Genomic DNA, 23,349 nt, shown 5'->3' on the forward strand with positions numbered 1-23,349 from the left:
AACAAGGGACTGGAAGAAGCACAAGCTGGAATCAAGATTGCCGGGAGAAATCTCAATAACCTCAGATATGCAGATGACACCACCCTTATGGCAGAAAGTGAAGAGGAACTCAAAAGCCTCTTGATGAAAGTGAAAGTGGAGAGTGAAAAAGTCGGCTTAAAGCTCAACATTCAGAAAACTAAGATCATGGCATCTGGTCCCATCACTTCATGGGAAATAGATGGGGAAACAGTAGAAACAGTGTCAGACTTTAATTTTGGGGGCTCCAAAATCACTGCAGATGGTGACTGCAGTCATGAAAGTAAAAGACGTTGACTCCTTGGAAGGAAAGTTATGACCAACCTAGATAGCATATTCAAAAGCAGAGACATGACTTTGCCAACAAAGATCCATCTAGTGAAGGCTATGATTTTTCCTGTGGTCATGTATGGATGTGAGAGTTGGACTGTGAAGAAGGCTGAGTGCCGAAGAATTGATGCTTTTGAACTGTGGTGTTGGAGAAGACTCTTGAGAGTCCCTTGGACTGCAAGGAGATCCAACCAGTCCATTCTGAAGGAGATCAGCCCTGGGATTTCTTTGGAAGGAATGATGCTAAAGCTGAAACTCCAGTACTTTGGCCACCCCATGCGAAGAGTTGACTCATTAGAAAATACTCTAATGCTGGGAGGGACTGGGGGCAGGAGGAGAAGGGGACGACAGAGGATGAGATGGTTGGATGGCATCACTGACTCGATGGACGTGAGTCTGGGTGAACTCCAGAAGTTGGTGATGGACAGGGAGGCCTAGCGTGCTGTGATTCATGGGGTCGAAAAGAGTCGGACATGACTGAGCGACTGAACTGAACTGAACCCATCACATCCCGATAGTGGTGTATATAAAACTAATAAGATCTTCAATGTGAAATTCTAAATATCAGAAGCATCTAAGAACTTCCCTGGAAGTTCAGTGTAAGACTCTGCTCTTCCAATACAGGGGTCACTGATTCAATACCTTGTCAGGGAATTAAGAACTCACAGGCTTTGGGTGTGGCAAAAAAAGTTAACATTGTATTTGATGAAAAAGAAATTTAAAAAAGAGAAATATCAGAAGCATCTAAACAAAGATATTATCTTAATGTAAAAATAATTATACATTTAAAATTACAAAATCATTGCCACTATTGAAGAATAGTTATTTGTTTCTCACAGCATGCTTGTTGATGGGTGAGATTTGCTGGATGCAAATGATCCAATAATAATGTCACCGAAATCAGATTTTTAGGGTTGAGTGTACACTGTTCTGTATAGAGTGGTCTCACTCTAAAAGTTCCTTGAGTATTTATGTTTTGGTGGGTAATAATATCTTTCTGGATTATTGTATGTGTGCTGTGTTGAGATATGTAATCCTCAACATATCGTAATCTAGTTTGGGTTTCCCAGGTGGCAGTAGGGGTAGAGAACCCACCTGCCAATGCAGGAGACATAAGAGACTCAAGTTTGATCCCTAGGTTGGGAAGATCCCCTGGAAGAAGAAGTGTTAACTCACTCTAATATGCTCGTCTGGAGAATCCCATGGACAGAGGAGCTTGGTGGGCTACAGGCTATGGGGTTGAAAAAAGTCAGACATAACTGAAGCGACAGCGTGCACACAGGAAAAGACAGGCAAGTCCATGGCATTTCCTCCCACTCTGCAGAGAAATAATGGACATCCTAGTGAAAGTACTGTACTCTGAATTTGCAAAATGTTTAAAAGCAATTTTTCAGACTAATACAACACTGTAATGCAAATATACACCAATAAAAAAAAATTTTTTAAGCAATCTTTTTGGTAATTCTTCACTTATATATCTATATTTACATCAAGAATTATTACAGTGTTACTATTTTTAAAGAGAATAAGAAAATATAATAATAATAATTAGATTTCAAGGTTATTTTTTTTCTATAAAAAGTTTAACAAATTACATAACCCATGGCAGCAAGAATAAAATTCAGACTGACTTGCTCCCTCAAACTTTGTTTGGTTACCTTGTATTCTCTAGTATCCTCTGCTTGTCTTATTTCTCTTTTCAATCTTTTTTTTCTTCTCTAGTTTTGTTTAAATGGTACAAGCAGGTTATTCATCATTACTAATAAGTTCTCCCCAGTCTTAATTCATTATGTTCGGGAAAGTCAGAGAAAACACTAGCCTCATGAATAATTTTTTAATATCTTTATCTATCAAGATAAATGCATATGCTTTAGTATCTTAGGACTTCTGGAGTAATTCCAGTATAATTTTAGGATTCCAAAGCAGTGTATGAGAAAATGAAATTAACAAAAAATTCACCTCAACTGGTTTGGAAATAAACTTAGCATAATGTTTCTATCAAGTTGTGCTGTTTTATTTTTATTTGATTCCTTGACTATGTAGCACATGAATGTTTATGAAATACATGAATATATTTACTTTGAGTTTTGCTTTCCTCCAGCTTATGCATAACAACCCTTTTTTATTTATGTAAACTTGAAATAATAATAATAAGCTAGCTGTGTTCAGCTCTGTCCTTTAAGATGAACAGATGCAGTCACAGCCCCAGAGGGTGGTCATATGGTCTCCACTGCCTCTCAGCATTATAAAAAGTGAAGATTGTGCTCAGAATCTGTTCAGATGACCATTTCACCCAAGACACATATTTGTTAAAAGACAGAATACCAGGCATTAGAGGACTGTGAGGCTTAGAATTAACATGTTTAGTTTTGCAAAGACAAAAAAAAAAAAAAGATCCAGTCCCATGTATTATTGTCACCTACTGACTCCATCCTCCTGCATGAGGACAGAATCTGTTCTTGTCTTCATGGCCAGACCTTCAGCCTTACACAACTCCATCACACTCATTTGGCAGAAAGGATCAAAGGACACGGATTATTGCCTACATGTTGTATGAAGTGGCAAGAACACCTCTTTAGGTTTAGTTTTCACTTCTGGAAATGATCAGATCAGATTACTGCACATAATGGGGCTCATTCTAAGAAGCTCCAGTGAGATTTAGAAGCCTTTCAGTCCACTTATCCCAATGCTTACAGTTCCTGTTTCACTGTGGATGAAATAATAAATACTGAACAACGGAAGTTGATCCCCATTTGGAGGATTTTATTCAGTTAAACAAAAGTTGTGCAGATCCCAGGCAATGAATTTCATATTAAAATTCACAGCAACCCATAGGTACATTTCAATGAAAGCCATACACATTATATCTTTTCCACTACTAATTCTGTGATGAGTCTAACTGAAAAACAGCAACCACAAACATCAACATTTGGGTTTTTTATAATCAGTATTTTTCTTTTAGCAACATAGTAGATCTAGGACTGATAGGGACCTATCACAGAGTAATACCGAAACATTTTTGGTATACTAAAATTTAACATTGTGTAGCAAATATCTTCTTCTTTTTTTTTTTTTAGCAAGTATCTTCTAAAGAAAACATTATATTTGATCTCTTAACCAATATAGGCTGTGTGAGGGGAAGTAGTTCAACATAAGTTATTACAGTCTCTAACTTAGTATTTTTATACTTCATTTGATATTTGAGTATTTTTAACATATTTGTGGCTTATAATAGGCATTTGTTTATGTTTTTGGTTACTCATGTTATATATGCCTATCCATAAGATAATGTATGTATCTATATGATATGTATACCCAGTGGTGCGGGGGTAAGTCAGCCCTTCAAATAAGACCTGGTTTATTGCCTTTGCCAATTTTCTTGCTGAAAATACTCCCACCATGGCCAATTTCAAGCTACCAATATGATGATATTGAATGTGGAGTTGGGAAGAGATGTGAACATTTGCTTCCAGCATACCACTGTATCTATATGTGTGTGTGCCTGTGTGTGTACACATGTAAATATACACATAGATATGTAAATATACACACTTGTGTGGATAAGTATGTATACACCACACAAACACATATACATCTACACACACAACTAACAGGGCTATGGAGTAGTAAGGAAGACTGAATCCAGGGCAATCCCACTTTTACCGCTCACTGGTTACTGGAACTTGGACAAATCACTTAACTTTCTGTGTCTGTTTTCTCTTTTTCATAAAGAACATAATAATAGGGAACCACTGACCAAAATTACCTGCCTTAGCCAGGCATGATAATAACCGCTAGTATGAGGGGATCCTGATAAGGAACACAGTGCTGCTGCCAGAAACTAACCAGGAGAATTACAGAGAGTCCAAAAGGAGGGAGAAGAGACCAGCCCATGATATGTCCGGCCAACCTCTTAGAAACCTTGCCCTGGAAACCATCTTGACTGAGGAAGGACCTTGAATTGGACCATATATGGCCATGGGCAAGATGACTGACCAGAGACAGCCCAGAAAGCTAACCGCATTACTGGAAAACCTGAGACTGAGCCGCCCGGCAGTGCAGTTCTCCTGGGTTCCCTTACCCTGCTGGTCTCTGCCTACCTGGATGTCCCTTCCAATAAAGTCTTTTGCTTTGTCAGCAGATGTGTCTCCTCAGACAGTTCATTTCCAAATGTTAGACAAGAGCCCACCCACTCTGAGGCCCTGGCAGGAGTCCCCTCATGATGGTGGTGGTAGTTTAGTCACCAAGTCATGTCTGACTCTCGAGACACCGTGGACTGTAGCCCACCAGGCTCCTCTGTCCATGGGATTCCCCAGGCAAGAATACTGGAGTGAGTTGACATTTCCTTCTCCAGGGGATCTTCCAGACCCAGGGATCAAACCCTGCCTCTCCTGCATTGCATGTAGATTCTTTATCACTGAGCCAACTAGGGGGCAGCCCTTATTAGTGTCTTAAGCTGCATTAATTAATGTCTTTAGAGTGTATGCTGGTTAAATCACAACCTGAAAGTAGGCATGTTATAAAGGTTAAGTAAATTAACATATGTCAAGTGCTATTAACAGTAACACTTAAGTGCTCTATATCAGCTATAATTATGGTTGTTGCTATTTATATCTATAAATAACCGTGTATACATATAGTGATGTTGCTGCTGCTAAGTCACTTCAGTCGTGTCCGACTCTGTGTGACCCCATAGATGTCAGCCCACCAGGCTCTGCCGTCCCTGGGATTCTCCAGGCAAGAACACTGGAGTGGGTTGCCATTTCCTTCTCCAATGAATGAAAGTGAAAAGTGAAAGTGAAGTCGCTCAGTCGTGTCCGACTCTTAGCGACCCCATGGACTGCAGCCTACCAGGCTCCTCCACCCATGGGATTTTCCGGGCAACAGTACTGGAGTGGGGTGCCATTGCCTTCTCCGTATAGTGATGTATAGTGATGTTAGGATTCACCAAAAGCAGCCGATACTCCACCTCCCTTTCCTTACTCCCCAACCTCTGCCCCATCTCCCCGCTCCTGCCAGTTGTAGGTTCAGGCTAGCCTTCCTTGTAGGGACTAAGTTCTGTCTCAATCAGAATCAGCATATCTTTAGATCTGAGGCAGGAGCTATTCTGTTACCAAGTCTCAAGTTGTCTGTCTTACCTACTTGTCCCTCCCTATCAGTCCCTGGAGAGCTCCGCTTAATGGACCATTACCCTGAGTATTTGGCTACCTACCTTTACTCCCCCGAGTCTTTGAGCTCATTGGGTTGCTTCTCTTCTATGGTTTCTGACTGGCAGCTTGCCCTGATTCTTGTTCTGGATGAGAATCTGAGTCTATGGACCTTGACTGCTGGGTTCAAACCACATGACTTTGCTATGGAAAGTCATGGAATCCTGACCAGTGATCTTGTTCTGGACCTTCCCCAATCCCTATCCATTTTTACTGCACTTACGATTCACTTGATCTGGTGGCCATTCAACCTGGGTTTTCCAGATGGTGTCAGTTTTAGATATTCTGTTCCTCTGACTCTAGTGTTTTGGTATACAAAGTATATTGCCCAGAGAATTATTGATGCCAGAAAAAACAAAACAAAACTATAAAACACCACAGTCAAAACGTGTCCTTTTAAAAAATTCAGAAGATATGATTAGGGTTTGTCTAACTTTTTAATAAGTTCCAGTACTCAAGTGACCATCAGTCTTAATGCCCAATCCCAAACCATGGTCTAGGTTCTATGACTATTATCAGGCAGTGCTATATTGCATGGTGGAGGTGCTCTGGAAGGAAGATGCAGTTAAGAAGAGGGCCCAAAAACCTCCTTGTCCCCGGTTTCAAATAATAGCAGGCATGTCACATTCCTATTTTAAAAAATTATTTACTTGATCTGTGTGTAATCATCTGATATTTATTGTTGTTTGAATAGAATAAGGACAAACAACTTGTCTTTGTTTTCCTGCATTCTACCTCTTAGCAACCACATGTTTACCAGCAGCTATCTCTTAAGATGGCATGCCCTTGTAAGCATCCCTCTAAATTAAAAAGTGGCTAAATTTCTTTAAAATATAAAATTAGTGATTTTAGCTTAGTTACCTCACTCTACTTCCAGCAAATTCAATCTCTGCTGGCAGCTTTTCTGCCTCGCTAGGTTTTTAAAACCAAATTCTTAAAAATATTCCCTCTGAGAAAACGTCAAACTCCACCAAACAACAATTAGTTTTCTAAATCAATGTCTTCTATTGAAATATAATAATTACAATATCATTTGGTAGCAGTAGTGTATATAAGTTGTATGGACAGTGGTGGTGGTTGTGTGAGTGGGGCAGGAATGAAATGGGTAGGGAAGGGTTATAGTTAAAATCCTTTTTACTCTTTAGAAACTTCCATGCAAGCAACAATTGGGTCCCTCTCTTTTTAGAATTGACTCACTCTAGCAATTTAAGTCGGAGAAGGCAATGGCACCCCACTCCAGTACTCTTGCCTGGAAAATCCCATAGATGGAGGAGCCTGGTAGGCTGCAGTCCCTGGGGTCGCTAGGAGACGGACACAACTGAGCAACTTCACTTTGACTTTTCACTTTTCACTTTCATGCATTGGAGAAGGAAATGGAAACCCACTCCAGTGTTCTTGCCTGGAGAATCCCAGGGATCGGGGAGCCGGGTAGGCTGCCATCTATGGGGTCGCAGAGAGTCAGACACGACTGTAGCGACTTAGCAGCAGCAGCAGCAATTTAAGTAAAACTCATTCTTTTCTACTTAATCCTCTTCATTAAGGGGGTGGGGGATTGTAGCATTAGACAGAGAACTGGGCTAAGTCAGGAGAAACAGATTTTAAACCAGTTTTCTCACTAATTCTTTTGATGGATCCCCAGGAGGTCCATTCCATCCATAGACAGAATTCAGGGTGTCTGTGAATTTTAAAGGGAAAAAAATTACATCATTATTTTCATTGATGTCTAATTGAAATTCACCATTTCCTTCAAGAGTTCTCCCAATTCTGCCTACCATTCATATCCTACCATTTGTAGGCTTAAATTTGCCACATAGTCCTTTGATTATTAATGTAGACAAGAAACCACAGAGTATTAGCAGTACTTAAGGATTTTTGCCAAGAGAAGTCAGACATTTCTTACTGCTTTCACATTTGTTGCAGATATCTGAACCTACCATATCTATTCATCACTACGTCAAAATTATGGTACTGAATAGATTTGCTGTTCCTCAGTGATCAGTGCAAAGAAATAGAGGGAAACAATAGAATTGGAAAGACTAGAGATCTCTTCAAGAAAATTAGAGATACCAAGGGAACATTTCACGCAAAGATGGGCACAATAAAGGACAGAAATGGTATGGATCTAACAGAAGCAGAAGATATTAAGAAGAGGTGGCAAGAATACACAGAAGAACTATACAAAAAAGACCTTCATGACCTGGATAACCACAGCGGTGTGATCACTCACCTAGAGCCAGGCATCCTGGAATGTGAAGTCAAGTGGACCTTACGAAGCATCACTATGAACAAAGCTAGTGGAGGTGATGGAATTTCAGTTGAGCTATTTCAAATCCTAAAGGATGATGCTGTGAAAGTGCTGCACTCAATATGCCAGCAAATTTGGAAAACTCAGCAGTGGCCACAGGACTGGAAAAGGTCAGTTTTCATTCAATCCCAAAGAAGGGCAATGCCAAAGAATCAAACTACCGCACAATTGCATTCATCTCACACTTTAGTAAAGTAATGCTCAAAATTCTCCAAGCCAGACTTCAACACTATGTGAACTGTGAAATTCCAGATGTTCAAGCTGGTTTTAGAAAAGGCAGAGGAACCAGAGATCAAATTGCCAACATCTGTTGGATCATCGAAAAAGCAAGAGAGTTCCAGAAAAGCATCTACTTCTGCTTTATTGACTATGCCAAAGCCTTTGACTGTGTGGATCACAACAAACTGGAAAATTCTGAAAGAGATGTGAATACCAGACCACCTGACCTACCTCTTGAGAAATCTGTATACAGGTCAAGAAGCAACAGTTAGAACTGGACATGGAACAACAGACTGGTTCCAAATCGGGGAAGGAGTGTGTCAAGCTGTATACTGTCACCCTGCTTATTTAACTTATATGCAGGGTACATCACAAGAAATGCCAGGCTGGATGAAGCACAAGCTGGAATCAAGATTGCCGGAGAAATAGCAATAACCTGAGATATGCAGATGACACCACCCTTGTGGCAGAGAGTAAAGAACTAAAGAGCCTTTGACGAAAGTGAAAGAGGAGAGTGAAAAAGTTGGCTTAAAGTTCAACATTCAGAAAACTAAGATCTGGCATCCAGTCCCATCACTTCATGGCAAATAAATGGGGCAAGTATGGAAACAGTGACAGACTTTATTTTTGGGGGCTCCAAAATCACTGCAGATGGTGACTGCAGCCATGAAATTAAAAGACGCTTGCTCCTTGGAAGAAAAGTTATGACCAACCTAGACAGCATATTAAAAAGCAGAGACATTACTTCGTCAACAAAGGTCCGTCTAGTCAAGGCTATGGTTTTTCCAGTAGTCATGTATGGATGTGAGAGTTGGACTATAAAGAAAGCTAAGTGCAGAAGAATTGATGCTTTTGAGCTGTGGTGTTGGAGAAGACTCTTGAGAGTCCCTTGGACTGCAAGGAGATCCAACCAGTCCATCCTAAAGGAAATCAGTCCTGAATATTCATTGGAAGGACTGATGCTGAAGCTGAAACTCCAATACTTTGGCCACCTGATGGGAAGAACTGACACATTTGAAAAGACCCTGATGCTGGGAAAGATTGAAGGCGGGAGGAGAAGGGAACGACAGAGGATGAGATGGTTGGATGGCATCACTGATTCAATGGATATGAGTTTGAGTAAACTCCAGGAGTTGGTGATGGACCAGGAAGCCTGCGTGCTGCAGTCCATGGGGTTGCAAAGAGTCGGACACGACTGAGGCACTGAACCGACTGACTGACTGAACAGACTTGCTGTTAAACATCTTGTAATTTAGCATGTTAACAAAGAAGCACATATATTGCTACCATATCAGCTATTTATTTTTAATATTCTGATAACTGTATTTTGAAAGAATTGGCTTCCTTTGGATTCTTACATATATTATTTATTTTTAAAAATACTTGCTTTCTCTATCATCTCTCTCTCCTTTTATATAGGCAGGGGGCTGTACTGGTCTTCATTGCTGTGCACAGGCTTTTCTCTAGTTCTGGCTAGCGGGGATTTCTCTTGCTGTGCAGCACAGGCTCTAGGCAAATGGGCTTCAGCTTAGTTGTGGTACATGGGCTTGGTGGCTCCCTGGCATGTAGAATCTTCCCATACTAAGGATTGCACCTGTGTCCCTTACTGGCAGGTTCTTATCCACTGTACCACCAGGGAAATCACTGTATTTTATTTTTTTAGACATCTTTGTTGAGATAAAAATTACATAACATAAAATTCACCCATTTAAAGTGCATGTACAATTCAAAGGCTTTAATATAATCACAGACTTATGCAGCCATCACTATAATCTAAGTTTAGAATAGTTTCACCACAAGAAGAAACTCATACTCAGTAGCAGTCACCACCTACTCTTTTCCTCTCTGTTCCCCAGCCCTCGCAACCACCAATATACTTTCTGTCTTTATAAATTTCTCTATTCTGGACCTTTCATATAAATGGAATCATGCAATATGAGTCCTTTGTCACTGTTTTCTTTTACTTAGCATGTTTCTAAGGTTCACCTAAGTTGTATCATGTATCAGGACTCCAATTCCTTTTTATTGCCATCTAATATTTCACTGCATGGCTATACCATATTATGTTTATTCATATTGATGGACATTTAGGTTGTTTCTACTTTTCAATCAGCATGAATAATAGCTGAAATGCTATGAGCATTCACAAATGTTTGTGTAGATTATATGCTGTGTTTTCATTTTTAATGGGTTTATACCTGTGTTCTCAGTCACTAAGTTGTGTTCAATTCCTTGAGACCCCATAGACTGTAGCCCACCAGGCTCCTCTGTCTGTGGGATTTTCCAGGCAAGAATACTAGAGTATGTTGCCATTTCCTCTTCCAGGGGATCTTCCTGAACCCATGCCTGCACTGACAGGCAGATTCTTTACCACTTAAGCCACCTGGAAAGCCCAGGTTTATACCTAGGAGTGAAATTGCTTGGTCACATGTTCAGCCTTTTGAAGAATTGCCAAACTGTTTTCCAATGTGGTTGCACCATTCTAGCTCATCATTAGCAGTGTTTGAGGGTTCCAGTTTCACAATATCCTCTCCAACTCATTATTGCATGCTTTTTGATTACAGCTATCCTAAGGGGTGTGAAGTGGTTTTGTTTTGAATTTCCCTAATAGTTAATGACGCTGAGCACTTTTTCACATGGTTAACAGGCCATGAGTCATAGTATGTCTTCTTTGGATAAATGCCCATTTATATCTTTTACCCATTCTTTAATTGGATTGTCTTTAATTATTGAGCTGCCAGAGTTCTTTATATATTCTGGCTATAAGTCCCTTATTAGATCTAATTTTTCTTAAGAGAAAAAAAAGAAAAATGAGAGAATAAAAGAATAGACAGACTTAGAAAAATCTAGACCTTTGTGTCATTATTTGATAGTCTCTGTACATGAACCAATAAATCCTCCTTATTGTTTAAAAAATGAAACGTTAGGTTCTAAAATTAGATTACAGTGATGGTTGTATAGTTCTGTAAATACGCCAAACCTGTGCATATCTTAAATAGACAAATTTTATGGGCTTCCCTGGTAGCTCAGATGGTAAAGAATCCGCCTGCCATGCAGGAGACCCACATTCTGTCCTTGGGTGGGGAAGATCCTCTGCTGGGGGAAATGGCAACCCACTCCAGTATTCTTGCCTGGGAAATCCCATGGACAGAGGAGCCTGAGAGGCTACAATCCATGGGGTTGTAAAGAGTCAGCAGACACATTGAGCAACTAACAAATACAAAAACAAAATGGCATGGGAATTAAATTTCAATAAAACTGCTAGTCCCTTGGACTGCAAGGAGATCCAACCAGGCCATCCTAAAGGAGATCAGTCCTGGGTGTTCATTGGGAGGACTGAGGCTGAGGCTGAAACTCCAATACTTTGGCCACCTCATGGGAAGAGTTGACTCATTGGAAAAGACCCTGATTGCTGGGAGGGATTGGGGGCAGGAGGAGAAGGGGATGACAGAGGATGAAATGGCTGGATGGCATCACCAACTCTATGCACATGAGTTTGGGCGAACTCCAGGAGTTGGTGATGGACAGGGAGGCCTGGCGTGCTGTGATTCATGGGGTTGCAAAGAGTTGGACACGACTGAGCGACTGAACTGAACTGAACTGAAAAAGACTAAAGAAACCGTTGCCCAATCTACATTCATAAGGTTTAATTTTATGTTTTCTTCTTAGAATTGCATTGTTTTAGCTCTTATGTTTACGTTTTTGATCCATTTTGAATTAATTTTTCTACATGATTTAAGAAAGGGGGTCCAACTTCATGTACATTATTTGACATGCTTAAAAAGATTCTGAAAGGGAATCACAGGCTTCACCAGACTGACAAGGTGGTCCATAGCACAGAAAAAGGGAGGCATCTTTGCTCTAAAATGGACTATACCCTTGTTTCTCTGGGTCTCAGTTTCTTCCCCTGTAAAACTCATGGATGGGGTTGAATTGGGAAGTCCCTTTCAGTTCTGTGGTGCTCTTAACTATGTACACCTTATGGAGATCAATGATTCTTTTCTCAAGAAAATACCTGTATATGACACCAGCTGCTTCTAAGTTTATTTAAAAGGAAGCCATTGTCTGGCAATCCAGGGAGGGCTCAGTCAGAGCTCTGGAAAGTGTTTTAAGGGGTAGAGGTGACACATAGGGGAAGGAAATGTTTTCTATTGAAAAGCAGTCAATTGCCTTCAACAAGTTGCCAACAAACTGGGAAAAGGCTTTTTCTTTTTTTTTTTTGCTCTGGTTTCAGTTGAATGCCAACTTTCGGAAGGTAAAGGGGCTAGATTAAAGGGTCACAAACACGACCAAATGAGGGAGGAAGTTTTTTTCTAGGAAGTTAGCAGGAGAGATGCCATACATGCAAATAAGATGCCATAACTAAAGTCATTAAAGGAAAATCAGGAAAATACATTCAAATCTTTGCTTTCACAATTGTAAAGGGACTTCTACAGTTTTACAATCGTTCTTCCATATTCCTTACCTTAAAAAAAATGTTTTAAACATGGTATGAAGGGTCTTAAGTATATATTGGTTGGGGCTTTTTCAAAATTAGTTAATTAATTAATTGATTATGAGATAAATTATTGGAATTTTTAAAAGCTTTAACATCAGTTTTTTAAGCTCTTTGATCATTGTCTATATGCATTGCAGTTTTTCCTGGAATCTATGTCCACGCAATGGAACTACAGATCATAATAATTACAAAAAGTAAGAAAATGTTTTTAAAAATCCATTAAATATGGAATTTTAAAAAGATTATAGGACATTTGCAGAACAACTAGCATAGTCTCCTGAGATTTGTATGTTACCTACCCCAATGCATGCTGCTGCTGCTGCTAAGTCGCTTCAGTCGTGTCCGACTCTGTGCGACCCCATAGACGGCAGCTGACCAGGCTCCCCTGTCCCTGGGATTCTCCAGGCAAGAACACTGGAGTGGGTTGCCATTTCCTTCTCCAATGCATGAAAGTGAAAGTGAAATCGCTCAGTCGTGTCCGACTCTTAACGACCCCATGGACTTCAGCCTACCAGGCTCCTCCATCCATGGGATTTTCCAGGCAAGAGTACTGGAGTGGGGTGCCATCACCTTCTCCGACCCCAATGCATAGAGCACACTAAATTCTCTATGTTTCCACTAATTTGCAAATCTTTTGTTGACATCCATTTAAATGAACAGTAACATTTATCAAGGATGGGGAAAATATCCTTAGGAGCTTGAATGTCAGGACTTACACTTTCCCTCTCCCCAGCACCTTTTCCTCAGGCTCTTCCCGCTTCCAAGAAGGACCAACAATGTGGGGAAGAAGAGTGTGGCCAGAGAGGAAGTAGGGTCAGAGCTCCAGAGCCCTGCCAATTAGTCAAAGGTCAGCACAGAAGGGACTGTCTGCGAGAGGACAAGGAAGCTGGCGTCTCTCAAGCCAGCTGAACTGGTCGGCAGCCAGTCTCGGTCTCTTTGGCCAGAGTGGAGTCCCCACGGTTTTATGTGGCACCATAAGGAAAAAATGCTCTGTAGAATAGGGTCTAGCTTCACCTTTTTAGGTGAATAGAGGGTTTCAGCTGGGGGTCAAGAGACAGAGGACAGAGAAGACCCTACTGATATTCGCTGCCTCAGAAACTTACAGACTTATTTGTAAAGACTGAAACTAGTAAAGACTGCTTATTAGCATAGAACAAAAATTATGAAATCTGGTCAAAGGGTTGTTTGCAAAGATGCCATTTTTTTGTACATGTACTCTCATGGTGATGGGGGAAAAATAGTGAAAAACACAGCATTCTAATTAGGGGAAAAAACTATTGTTTTTCATAAATTCATAACATTTCTCATGCCAACCATTTTCTTTTGGCACTAGAACACAGGAATGACGCTCCCAAGTTTTTGCCCCTCTCCTCAAAATGAAAAGGGAAGTAAAATTGTTTTCTCAGGAACAAAATGCACATTTCAAAAAAAGAGCATTAAACTAACATCAGATGACTTATTCTAAACTATGTCCCCCTTTAATTGGACTTTTCTTCAGATTTACTGTGGGCTCCCCTAGTGGCTTAGACGGTAAAGCGTCTGTCTGCAATGCAGGAGACCCGGGTTTGATTCAGATTTACTAAGAGAAAAAGTTGATCTCTAAACTCCATGTGTTTTTTTTTTTCTCACATATACTTTCTCATGCAAGTAGCATTTTACTGTTCTGTGAAAATCCCGTTGCAATCTGTCAGTTATCAGTATCAGTCATTAGACATTTATGTTCAGAAGTGATGGACCTTTTTGTTCTTTCTGCATTTAGATGACCTCAGCCTATTTTCTGAGTAATGATATCCTATCCCCACTGGGGACAAATCTCTCCTAAATGCTTGTCTAGCTCACTACATTTTTCACAGAAAGAAGAGTCCTGAGGGCTCGATCCAATGGGGAGGAATTGCCCAAACTGGCCTGAGACAACATAGCTGGATGGCGAGTCCTTATTTTCATCATCTTAGTTGCAAAGAGACAAGGTCATGGCCTGCAAACACAATCTTGTGCATTTGAGAGCCAGGCAAATGCAGAGAAGCAAGTGGAATAGTTGAAACCAGGGGAATGAAGGTCTGAACAGAGCTGGGGAGATGGAGAGGGTCAAGGGAAAGGTTTCAGTTCTAAAGTCACAAATGCAAAGCCAGTGCCAGAGAGGTCTTTCATGTCAACTCTTGAGAGAGGTTCTGTTGCTCAGAGGAGCCACCCAGCACTCCAGGCTAAACACTGCAAAGCACCAGATAGATCAGATCTATTTTTATTCTCTCTTTTATATACTTTATTTTCATCTCAGTACTCTATGTTTTTTTTTAATCCTTTCATTCTTCCTTCTGTGAGTTCCTGTTTTTAATCTCTATCCTCTACAGCTCTAAGCTCTTTTTCGGACTTTTGCTGTTCTTTTTTACTTTTTTTCCTTTTTTCACATAGTCTCATGTGGAAACGGGGTCTTTATGTTGGCCTGGATTTCTCAGGTCTCTAATCAACTCTGTGGAAAGTGGAATAGCTTGGCAACCGGCATAATAATAATAATTAAAAATAACAGTGAGCATAGAACCAAGAAATGAGATTCAAAAATAAGGAGACTCATATAGGCTTTCGGAAATAAGAAAATACCTATTCTTGCCAACAGAGAAGCACCCTTACAAATCAGTTAATAACATGTCTCTATGTGCAGGAAAGCAAAACCATAGGGAAAGTCTGCCTTCAGGTGTAACGTTTGCTTTGTGCATTACCTCCTGGTGAAATTCCCACGTATAAACAAACCTCTGAAAACCCAAGACGAGAACAATTGCTGCCACTAGTAAGACTTCCAAGGATACTTTTAAAACACAGAGTAGGTTTGTTTTTCTGGCACAACTGCTTCAGAGAACTTCTCTTAAATCCATTCATGGTCATGGTATATCTTCCATTTATGCACTCTTGTTTGCTGAACTTAAGTCTTGTGAACAAGTTATTTAACAAAAAATACTTTTCAAAATTACCCACACCTTGAACAGCAGGACTGCTGTGTGTCTACTCATGCTCTGGAGAGGCACAAGTCAGGTATTGGGTGTGGGCACAGGACAAACCGCATGGTCTGCTTTGGCAGCCCTGACCTCACCTGCAGGCTGCCCACACACACTCCCTTCCAAACGGTGCTCCTCTGATGCCAATTGGCTGACTGAGCTACTGTGGGCAGGAGCCTATGGGAGGGGAGGGAGGAGGGGACGTGGATAAAAATTTTATAAAGTAAACTTCAAGCTTAAAACTTGATTTACCCTTTCAGTCCAAATCACAGTGGAGGTCCCAACTCTTCTTAAACGTCTTGGACACTGAAGAGTTAATAGGGTATGGAAGCTGGTGCAGCTGGGGGCTGTCATCCAAGGCCAGCAGCAGGAAGGGCTTGGTTCTGGCCAGGCTACAGACAGGCCATCTGGATGCAGGGAAGGCCTAGAATGCCAGGGGCAGCTTTTCTTTTTGGTGTTCGGCTTCATTAAGTTCAGCCTGGGGAGAGTCTGTCTGGTTTAAGACCTAAACCGAGAGTCTTCTTTGAACAAGGATTTGATATTTTGAATTTTATATAAAACCAACACCCACTACATATACTCTTGGTAAAGAAGGTCATGAAACACAACGTCTCTGGATAATAACTTTTTAAAAAGGATGTAGACGAGATTCAGTCGACTTACAAATAGAAACTACGTGTAGTCTTTAAATAATTTCGCTAAGAACAGATAAATCGGGGCAGGTTATCTAAAAAAAAATATTATTTTTTTGTATAATATCACTCTGTGAGTCTTATGAAAAATTCTTTCACTGTTTGTTCTGTAGTTCACTTGAAAAAAGCAATCTCACCACATTGAAATAAAAAATTATTTTATTTTTGTTTTATATTTAACTATACAACATTTGGCATAATGGTAGTGTGGTCCAGTTGTAATTCCTTTCACAGGAAATTTTTCTTTACTAAAATTGAGAAAAACAAACCTCTGCAGGGAAATTATAACAACTTCCTACTCTATATCACTCATGAACATACACTCTGTTTGGAAACCACCCTCTTTAAGAGATATGATCTATCCTTCTCGAGCTATGGCAGACTGTGTTGGCTTTGTCTGTGATATTCTTAACAATTAAAGGAAAAGGTGAATGTAAATTCACTCGGACAAAACAAAGCAGGAAAGAGAAAATTATCCTTAAGAAAATTCTTACCTTAAGGGAAAGAAAATGCACGTATCTTTCTGGGTGGGGAAAGATGAGGGGGGGGGCAAGGGATGGGTGGAGATTTTTTCTCTCCAAGGCATTAATTGCCACCTAGCAGCAGAGAAGGGAATTGCACACATAACTTTGGACTTCAATTCTAGAAAACATCGGTTTTAAAGGGTACGTTACTTTTATTGGAGCTTCTCTGGTGGCTCAGATGGTAAGGAATCTGCCTGCAATGAGGGAGGTCTGGGCTCGATCCCTGGGTCAGGAAGATCCCCTGGAAAGGGAATGGCTACCCACTCTAGTATTCTTGCTGGAGAATTCCATGGACAGAGGAGCCAGGGGGTTGCAGAGTCAGACTCAGTGACTAACACTTGCATTTACTTTTATTATGACCAGTATCTAAGAAATTATTAGCCTACTTACTGGTAGACTATGGATTGATTTTTTTTCTCTCTTGTAGGGAGGAAAGAAAAAGAGATGCAACTAGTGAAAAATTTTGCCTTATTTATAAGAATACACTTTTCATCCTAAAATGTCTCTATTCTTTTGTTTCTCAATGGTTACCCTTGCCACCTCAGCAATAGGTCAAAGGAAAAGAAATTCTGAAGCCATTCTGACACTAAAAAACTGCTAGTTTTGGCCCATTAAAGGAAGAAATGCCTGTTTTTAATATAGAAAGTGGCTTTCCAAACAATCTCAGGGTGATTTCTATGAAAATAAGATCAGAATGTATTTTATTTTGCTAGGGCAATAAGAGGTTATTTATTTTGAGAATTAAAAGACATTTTTAATGAAAGATGAAATAATTTTCAGATCAAATGATTATTCAAATGTGTTAAAGAAGAGCGTCCTTATTTCAAACTTCCCTAACCATGTTTTTATTTTTAGAGCAGTCAGTCATACTGAATGCCAAAGCTTACAAGGAGAGCCTCTATAATTGTGTTTCATAGATCTTAGCAGCTAAATAAAAATACCTAAAAATTTTCAAGTCAGATTGAAGCAAAATTAAACAGTTCAAAGGACTTAAAAAACAAGGTGAAAAAACTCAGCTTTACTCATGGCTAAAAGTACATCTTAAGATATTAGATATGAGGGGAGGGAGTGGCTTACTATATACTTTCAATTTATCACTTTTTATGCAGATAAATAGCAGGCATTGCCACTATATTGATTATATGATCATATTATCACTAAGGTAGTCAGCAACATTTTAGAAGACAATGCTGGTTTAAAAAGTAATAATAATCATCACTAATATTTTCTGAGTATTTACCATGTGCCAGGCAGTGTACTAAACACTTTAGATGAGAAATTCACTTGGATGAGAAATTCACTTGGTCATCACAATAATCATAAAAGATACTGACCAATATTATCTCAATTTTGTAGCTTTAAGCAACAACAACAAAACAAAGGTTCAGAGAGGTAAAATAAGTCACTGAAGGTCTCAGAGCTTATAAGTAGCTAGGCTTAAATACAAACCTGTTTGCCTTAAAAATTGAAATGCTCCAGGCTTCAGTTTTTGGAATTCTTTTCTATCCACTCTTACTTCAATGTCACGGCTCTGAATACTTCTCTACGATGATCACTCACAATTTTGTATCTCCAGCCTGGACCTCTCCACTAAACTCCAACTCATGTGCCAACTAACAATTTCATGTCTCCATTAGAATGTCTAGTAGATATTCCAGACTTGAAATATGCAAAACTATAGTCATCATCTTTTCCCCGAAACCTACTCCTCCTATCTATTCTTTGTTGAATTTTTTTAAAGTATTTATTTACTTATTTATTTATTTGGCTGTGCCAGGTCTTAGTTGTGGCCTATGGGATCTTTAGTTGTAGCACGCTAACTCTTTAGCTGTGGCATGTGGGATCTAGTTCCCCGATCAGGGATGGAACCGGGGCCCCCAGCATTTCGAGGGCAGAGTATTAGTCACTGGACCACCAGGGAAGTCCCTTCTTTGTTGCATTTCATTGCAACTTCTTTATTCCATTTACTCAGGCCCAATACGTAAGCCATTTTGAAACTTCTTTTTCTTTTACATGTCACAGCCAGTCCATTAGCAAAGCACTGTTGGCTCTGTCTTCAGAATATACCCTGAATCCAGCTGCTTCCTACAATCTCACCATTACAACTTTGGTTCAAGCCATTGTCATCGCTTGCTTAGATTACTGTAGTAGCCTTGTTCTTGTTAACCTGCTTGGCCCCCTCTAGTCTGTTTTCAACACAAAGGTTGGGATAATTCTTTCAAAATGTCAATCCTGAAATATCTGTGTTCAAAATCTTCTAGTAGCTTTCTATCTCACTCAGAGTTAAAGTCCTCACCGTAGCCTACAGGCCCTATATCAGTAGCCCCTAGCCCATTTCCTCTTTGATTTCACCTCGTAACATTCTAACTCAGGGATGTTTGTCTGTTTTGTTTACTGAGGTATTCTTAGCACCATAGTAACAATGTTTGGCATATAGTAAGGTAAACGACAAATATCTATTGAACGAAAAAGAAATATCTGACTATAGGACTTGTCCTTTCCGTAATTCCTTTCTATGAGTACATTGGTGGCTTTGCAAGTTGAAGGTCACTGTCCGGATCATCCCGAGTAGCTCTTGTAGCAGAGCAGCACTTGTGGACCAAGAGAAAAAACATTTTGGTCTCTTGGGGTTCCAATGACTTTTAGCTCCTTTAAGTGGGATTTAAGGATTTGGCTCAGGGTATATCCTGATTTTTAACCAGCAGGTACAAAATTGATCAGTAAGGGTATTTTGCAGAAAGAATAGGCCAGAAAAGCACATTACTTCTCTGTTTAAAAACCATTATTGGTCACTTCAGGATTTTTTAGAATTAAACAAAAGTAAATTTGAATATGAGCCAAGTTGAAACTTTCCTATGGACATGTAACATTCATCGTTACTCAACTGTCCAGATGACATTCTGTAACAATTGCTTAATTTCCGGAAAAAAAATGTTCTAAATAACTCAAGTATGCCAATGGCTTTTGTACAGGCCTCTCTTTTGGTCACACACACTGAGGAGGAAAATTGTATTATACACTTTAGACAGAATTCTAAAGTGTTATTCTTCTAAATTATATCTTTTAATTTCAATTTGCTATATTCCAAGTTTTAGCTATTATCAGAAGAGAGCTTTAACTTCTGAGCATCTATTTTTTTAAAAAATTAAAAAGTTGTAGTAGATACAGAGAAGGCTACCTTCAGAGTGAGCCATCTAAAAGTCTATCAAATGTTGGTTAAATAAATTATGATGCATTCATATGATGGAATACCTTATGGTTATACAGACATTTAAAAGCATGTGACATGAAGAAATGTTTGTGGTGTCATGTGCAAATTAAAAATAAGCATATATAATTGTATACAAATTTCTGTGGCAGTTAATTTTGTTGAGGTACTAATTCTATGTTTTCTCCTATCTCCTTACTTCTTTTCTTTTTTTTGGCAGCACAGTGTGGCATGTGGAACGTCCCCCACCAAGGATCGAACCCCTACTTCTTGACCACATCCAGGCAGCTATCCAGACCCCAGATTCCTGTAAGGCAAACAGCAAAAGCTGCATGGAGACAACAAAGGCTCACTCTGTCTTTTGAAATGAGAAGTTGGTGGGGGGTGGGGGGGGAATAAATGCCTTTGAGGGTGACATGGAAGACAGATTCCTCAAGATTTAGGAGATGGAAGCCTATAAGTTGAGTGAACAGCTAAGACTCCTATCTTACTCTGACAAAACCTCAGAGAGGAAGACTGCACCCAGGCGCAGTGGATGGCAAATTCACTTACTTGTTTCCAGACTCTTGAGTTCTAAAGGTGGTAAAAAGAATATTGGAGTCAACAGACCTGAAGGGAAGATGGCACAAAAAGGAATCTCAGCAGTAAATCAATGTGGATGGATGACCAAATAATTTGAGGTAATTCCAGGTATTTCCACAATGATTAAGACCCTTGTACAATCCTGGATGGAGAGGAAATGCTCAATAATAATGGAGGTTGACTTTCCCACCAGCATGGTAGGACGAGAATTCAGTTAGCCTCATGTTGACCTAAAAAAAAAAAAAAGCAGTATTTCTTTCTATGGAATGAGTCATACTCCACAACATGCATATGCATACAGAGACATTGTATGCATATTATAAATATTGGAAAATGTATCATCAGGACAATTTCCCTCCCTTCTTTTAGACATTTATATAGGGCAAAAAATGACTAAATTTCTAATAGTAATTTTCTCTACCTAGTGGATTAAATGGGGTTATCTCTCATACTGTTTGCATTTGAAAAAATAAATGTTTATTCCTCTTATTATTGGAAAAGTGTAAAACCAACTGTAAGCTGAGATTTTCCCCTGTACTTTTGAGTAGGCAGCAAACAGGAAAGGGTATATGTCACAATTTTAGGTTCTATTTTCCAGCTATTTCAGAGTCACCAGTATTAATGTGCCTAGAAGTATAGTAAAAACTAAATATCAAGAAAAAACAACAGATTTTTTTCTCACATTAAAAAAAGTGTTGTATACCTCCTGCACCCTGTAAAAACCAAAAATATTATTCTATCTGTCAGGTTCCAGCAAGAAACAGATGACACACTTGAAAAGGGCAACTGAAGAGAATATAATCAGAACGTGAGCAAGAAAACAGCAAGAGATGACGCAGTACCACTGCCAACCTATGGCCAATGTGGAAGGAGAAAGGGTAATAAATACACTGGCCTCTCTCCTACTGCCTTCTGATCTTTTGCTAGTGCTCTCCATCAGCTTCCCTCATAGCTCGGTTGGTCAAGAATCTGCCTGCAATGTAAGAGACCCGGTTCGATCCCTGGGTTGGGAAGATCCCCTGGAGAAGAGAAAGACTACTCACTCCAGTACTCTGGCCTGGAGAATTCCATGGACTGTATAGACCATGGGGTCGCAAAGAGTCAGACACGACTGAGCAATTTTCACTTACTTCACTCACTCACTCACTCCATCAGCTGAGCTCAACCAGAAGCCAGAAGGGAATAAAACTTGGGGAAGTAACCCATAAAGGGTAGGGGCAGCAGAGAATATCTAGCATGGTGACATTAAAGTGCAAGCAATTCTGTCATTTTGCTATTAATATTTGCAAATGCAAAGATTTCTGCTAGAAGAGTACTAGAAACAGAGTTTGGGACTTCAATCTTTGAACTTATGCAATATATGCAATAGATATATGCATAGATAAGGAATATATGCAATAGATTTGAAATTATTATTACTGCTTTCCTGGTGGCTCAGACGGTAAAGAATCCACCTGCAGTGTGGGAGACCTGGGTTTGAACCCTGGGTCAGAAAGATCCCCTGGAGAAGGGAATGGCTACCCACTCCAGTATTCTTGCCTGGAGAATTCCATGGACAGAGGAGCATGGTGGGCTAAGTCCATGAGGTCACAAGGAGTCAGATATGACTGAGCCACTAACACACTACTGCTAAAGTACTCTTATTCATCCATGAATTCTAAACTTTATTGAAATATAACACAGTTCCTGTCCTCTGCAGGCTTGATTTAATAGATGGAGACAAACTGTAAGTAAATAAACACTATTGTTAATGTGTGTAGCACGATGTTAAAATGGGATTCTTTCTGTTTCAGTTTTGGCTGAGGCTCTAAAGAAAGTAAACTATCCCCACATTCCACAGTAAAGTGGAAGACCATGAAAATTAGAAATTTTAAAAAGGAGGGAGGCTGTTTTTGCCACTTTAAATTGTCTATTGACTTCCTTACTGCATGTCTAGGGAAAGAGGCTTTAGTGAAAATCAGATATATGACTCCTAAGCTGAGTGTCATAGTGGATTAGTGTCTGGCTCATATCTGAGGAACCCATTCATTCAATACTTATAGAATATTTGTTAAGTATTCTTAATGCTGCTGCTAAGTCGCTTCAGTCATGTCCGACTCTGTGCGACCCCATAGACGGCAGCCCACCAGGCTCCCCCGTCCCTGGGATTCTCCAGGCAAGAACACTGGAGTGGGTTGCCATTTCTTTCTCCAATGCGTGAAAGTGAAAAGTGAAAGTGAAGTCGCTCTGTCGTGCCCGACTCTTAGCAACCCCATGGACTGCAGCCTTCCAGGCTCCTCCGTCCATGGGATTTTCTAGGCAGGAGTACTGGAGTGGGGTGCCATTGCCTTCTCCGCTTAACACTTAACAGTATTCACTATTCTAGGCACAGGTGACCTTAGAGGTGATTTGTTCACCTCTGTCATTTAAATCCTCTGCCTTCATGGAGGTAACATTGAGGGGAATCTAGTCAAGGCTATGGTTTTTCCTGTGGTCATGTATGGATGTGAGAGTTGGACTGTGAAGAAAGCTGAGTGCTGAAGAATTGATGCTTTTGAACTGTGGTGTTGGAGAAGACTCTTGAGAGTCCCTTGGACTGCAAGATCCAACCAGTGCATTCTGAAGGAGATCAGCCCTGGGATTTCTTTGGAAGGAATGATGCTAAAGCTGAAACTCCAGTACTTTGGCCACCTCATGTGAAGAGTTGACTCACTGGAAAAGATTCTGATGCTGGGAGGGATTGGGGGCAGGAGGAGAAGGGGATGACAGAGGATGAGATGGCTGGATGGCATCACTGACT

General features: G+C 40.0%; 1 long non-coding RNA gene across 1 annotated transcript in view; it reads left to right on the forward strand.

Annotated features, from left to right (window-relative positions):
* LOC104981449 overlaps positions 1–23,349 on the forward strand; it is a 43,046-nt gene that overhangs the window by 15,739 nt on the left and 3,958 nt on the right. The window contains exons 2-3 of the long non-coding RNA XR_824374.1: positions 20,209–20,668; positions 21,318–21,448. This is a non-coding gene — a long non-coding RNA (uncharacterized LOC104981449). The remainder of the gene's footprint in view (positions 1–20,208; positions 20,669–21,317; positions 21,449–23,349) is intronic.

Source organism: Bison bison, unplaced genomic scaffold, assembly GCF_000754665.1.
Source record: "Bison bison bison isolate TAMUID 2011002044 unplaced genomic scaffold, Bison_UMD1.0 scf7180017864518, whole genome shotgun sequence".
NCBI lineage: Eukaryota > Metazoa > Chordata > Mammalia > Artiodactyla > Bovidae > Bison > Bison bison.